The sequence below is a fragment of the Vombatus ursinus genome, unplaced genomic scaffold (assembly GCF_900497805.2).
Source record: "Vombatus ursinus unplaced genomic scaffold, bare-nosed wombat genome assembly UNPS02014798.1, whole genome shotgun sequence".
NCBI lineage: Eukaryota > Metazoa > Chordata > Mammalia > Diprotodontia > Vombatidae > Vombatus > Vombatus ursinus.
In genome coordinates, this window is record NW_020954576.1 from 38075855 (window position 1) to 38080791 (window position 4937).

The window sequence follows — 4937 nt, forward strand, 5'->3', positions numbered from 1 at the left end:
GTAGACACAACAAAACATAGAAGCTGAAATAATTCTACATGGACAGAGTGTTCAGTATTGCCTTTTCAGCATGTTTAATAGATAGTGGCAGGAAGGATTTAGAATTGGATCGAACTTCACTTTTTTCACTTACAGAGACTTCTTGAAGGAGAAGTCTTTTTGCGCAAACATGAAATGCTTCTATCAGGGTCCTTTGATTTTTTTTCCTCTGTAAAATGGGGGAGTGGGTATAGCTAACCTCCAAGGCACCTTCCATCTCTAACTTTCTATGAGTCAACTCCAGCTTCCTCTTCTGTCTTACTGAATAGCGGGCCACTTACCCAGTAGTGGTTGACTCTGTTGTAGCGTTTTGGTTTCAAGCATTTCATTAAAAGATTGCTTAATATTCACTTAGCCTTTACTGTGGCTTCTTTTGTTTCTTGGACTTCACAGAAATAAAAGCTCAGTTGCATTCAATGATGATTTAAAAAAAAATCTGGACCATATCTTGTTTTTTAGGGGGAGAGAAAGTAAGGGGAGAACAGACCAGTGATTTAATTTTGTGAAACCGGAAATTCCCTCCTCACCAATGCAATCTGCAACTCATTTGTTACTTAGAATCTTACAGACTTGCCTGGGGGCAATGAATCTAGTATATATACAGCTAGTATATAGCAGAGACAGAATTTGAACCTAGGTCTTCTTGACTCCAAGTCTAGCTGTCTAGTTATGCCCCCACTGCCTAATAAACTTTTCTTAGGTCATTGCTTTAGGTCTTTCCAAAATTTACTGTTTCTCATTTCTCTCTTGACACTGAATTTTCTTTTAAATGAGTATATGCTAATCATCTTCAATCTCATCATCATCATCTTACTGATACTTGAAATAGCTCTGTGAATTAAGCAATGTAAGGATTATTATCCCCATTTTACAAATGAGGAAGCCAAGGTTTAATTCAAACCAATTTAGTAAGCATTTATTAATTGTAGGGTGAGAGACATCATGGAGTACTACTGGATAGAATTCACCTGGGAGTCCACAAAATCTGAGTTCAGGTCCCTCCTCTGACATATAATAGCTATGTAACCCTAAACAAGGTGTCTAGCCTCTTAGTGCCCCCAGACAACTTTTTATGACTGTAAGTTATAGGACAATTGTTCATATTCACTAGTGGGGAAAATTTCCTTACTGGGATTTCCCCTATGCCATTTAAATTACAGGTCTAGAATAAAAAGAATTTGTAAGGCACCGTGATTAGAGGAGTTAAAGTGACTTGCTCAGGTACACCTTGCAGCTTTTCGGGGCCTAGATTCATACTCAGCCTTCACTCAATTAAAATCCAGCCTTCATTCCACTATCCTGTGCTGCTCCCATGAACCATCACTTCTCCAAATGAATGCTAGCAATCAATGAGATGTAGTTATAGGTCAGTACCCACCACAAGAAACACTACAGGTGGGTAGTCTCTATTTTTTTGTTATAATGTGACTGTTGTTCCATGAAGGCATCTCCCAGAACATGGAAGTGGTTTTGTTATAGAGAGGGTCTTGCAGTAGTCATGATTATTCAAGCAAGATTTCATATATCAGTGGGCAGGCCTGTTGATGCTCACTACAGTCATCCTTTCCTGAAATGCAGTCCTGACCACTTAACCCCAGCAAACGGGAGGATCATTAAGGTCCCCCTTGCCAGGCAAAAACAGAATTTGCCTTTTGATCTGGTTCTTTGATATGGTTGCTAGGAAAAGCAGGTGTAACCATTTACATTCTCTTTGCGGAGGAAAAAAATCTTTTTCAGGACATGCTAGGACCAGTCTGTGTTAGAGAGACTGCTGCTGAGGAAGAGGAGTTCCCCAGCATTCTCCTCTGCTTGGAGAATGTTGTTCTCAGCCCCATCTTGGTGTCACTCAAGCATTTTTCAATGCCAGTGAACGCCTCCCTGGGGTGGTAGAGGTCAGAAGGGCAATATGCGCATTCTAAAGTATCAACCTGAATGTCTTTTGTGAGATACCAAGCCATATTGGGCCCTCCTGGGAGCTCTGTGGGGTCTTGGCTAGTGACTCCTGCTGTACTTTTAATGGTTTTGTTAAGCACAAGTCACCTTCAGTTTTAAGATTTTTTCCTAAATTAGCATTGAAACCATTGATAGACAAGGGGAGAAAATTTGGGAATCTTCAGATCCCATTAAATTTGCTAATGCAGATGGGCTTAAGAGTTAGAATACTTTATATGGATGGGCAAAAGTGGTTTGTCTTTCCAAGATGGTTTTTTTCCCTCTTCAGGTTGACTTTTCATCTATAGCATTTTAAAAGATATCAAAACGTTGTTTGTTGAACTTTGCCCCACTCTTTGTTGACAAGAGGCCTAGAGATACTCCTGTAGAAAGAAACAGTAATATGCCTGGAGGAAATAAGGGTCAAAATGGAAGAGTGTGCCATTTTCTGAAGAATGAGTAAGAAAGACATTGATTTTTATAACAACATCTATATAGTGCTTTAACAATTTGCAAAGTACTTTTTACATATACTATCTCATTTTGTCTTTATGACAACCTTGAGATGTAGGTGCTATTATAGAGGGTAAGTGACTTGCTCAGGGTCATACTGCTAGCAAGTGTTTAAGGCAGGATTTTAACTCATCTTCCTCTTACTGAAGGCCAAATGTTGAGCAAATCTGGAGTTAGCATCCAAACAAAAGCTATTTCCCAATTATAGTTTTTCTTCATGTCAGAGAAATTTCTTGGACCTTGGCATTGAGTATTAGGCATAGTTCTCTTTGCTTCCATTTCCTCAGACTAGGGGCTTTTTTGTTGTTTGGAGAAGGAAACATGAGCATCCATCCCACATAGTTTGGAATGTCAGTTAACCCAATTACTTGCAAAATAAATCCAAGATTGCTTTGTTATATCACTTGAAGGCCAGGACCGATCTGTAACTGTCCCTGTTTCTGCTCTGAATTCAAGTGCCTTTGGTTGTGTCCAAATAAAAAGCCATAGCTGATCTTGTCTTCAGTCTACCAAAGTCACACTTTCAAAATTGTTTGGTAAATTTCCCGGTGTGATGGTTCATGTATTTAGTTTAAGGTAGGGGAGACTGGGAACATGGAGAAACGGTGTATGGAACCTCATTCTGAAGATAGGCTCTAAAGTATTCATTTACTTTCATATGTTTTTACCGTCACTGGAAGGAATGTTCATTTCCTGGCTGACTTCACATTTCCCAGTGAGAAAACAAGTGCTCTATGGGCAGGGACTGTAGGGAGCTGAGAAGACTGTACCTCTGTATTGGCAATTATTTTCATTTTTTAGTAATACTTTTACTTGGTGTATATGTGAAGTAGAGATTTGAATGAGGTAGACTGCCAGATTAGATGGTTCAAACCCACAATGGGTTTTTAGGTACCAGCATCACTCTCTGCTTTGTTTTGTGCTGTGGAAATATGATTTTATTTGACCAATTTACTGTGGACTATGCCTATCTGCATAGTGGGCTTCATATTACTGATAATTAGATTTCACAGGCTTAGACTTTTCTATTCTTGGGATCATTAAAGTATAGCCACTTGTCATCCCCCTTGAATAAAAACCATTCTTATGCTAAAGAATGTAAAACCTAACCAATGATTGAATATAGTGACCAGATGGACAGACTGTCTTAGGGAGGTTGAGGATGGGGGGAGAGATGGGCAGGACTGCTATACTGTCATCATCATCATCATCATCATCAAAAGAACTATAATTTCACTGATATAGTAATTATCCATTAATTGTATAAACTGAACACACTTAGCTTTTATTCATGGAAGTTTGCCTGTTTGGCCTAATAATTTCAAAATGGTACAGTTTATTAGTAGAAAAAGTCATCTAAAATTCCAAATGTATTCCTACCCATTGACTAACCAGTTCAAGGAAATTTTATTTTTTAATAGACAAGCTCACCTAGTTTCAGGGGATAGCCCAGTTTTATATGGTGTCCCAAATAAAGTCTTGCTTTTTATAACCGCCATCACCTCAGAGCAGTGGTCAAAATATCTAGATAACTGATAGGACTTGATAATAGCTCAGGAATGTGAAGTTACACTTTTGATTCGCTGCTGGTGGAGATCAGTGACTGACTTCTTAAGTTCTGCTCACCATCTGACAACCCAAGAAGAACTATTGTTCCAGTTGTTACTAAGGTTTGGTGCTGCTATTTAGGAAGTATTTTGTAATAATTAGTCAAAAGTTGACTTCCCATAGGATCACTGCGGTTATAGCCAGCATTGTGACATTTATAATTGGAAACAGAACCTTTGAAAACTAATCTCTAATCTCCATGCGCTGAGACATGATTGCTTTCAAAGACTCTTTGCACAGATTACATTTTCTTTTTTTTTCAGCTGTGAAGCTGAATGAGTTATAGGTCCATCAAGACCACAGAACCTTAACCAGGTCGAAGCTGGCCAACTCACAATGGTTTGGGAAAGGTGGTCAGAGAGGCTGGTTATCTTTTTTTTTTTTTTTGGCTAGGCAATGGGGTTAAGTGACTTGCCCAGGGTCACACAGCTAGCAAGTGTTATGTGTCTGAGGCCGGATTGGAACTCAAGTCCTCCTGAATCCAGGGCCAGTCTCTATCCACTGGGCCATCTTGCTGCCCTGAGGCTGGTTATCTGATTAATCAAGGCTTACTAGTCTCTCTGATGTCACTTTTCCCTTCCTCATGTAGTAAAACACAAAATGTTATCCTTGATAAGTTCTGTTAAAAAACTGGAAGAAAGAAGAATCCAGAATGTTTGGTTTGGTTTGCTTCCTTGGTCCTTGAGCTCAAGACTCTAGATACATGAATGTGACACGTCATCCATCAAAGGTGGAAGCCCTGGGAGTTAGTAATAATGTCTCCCGGAGGAACAAAGTTATATCACTGTTCTTAGGGCTTCTCTCTCTCTCTCTCTCTCTCTCTCTCTCTCTCTCTCTCTCTCTCT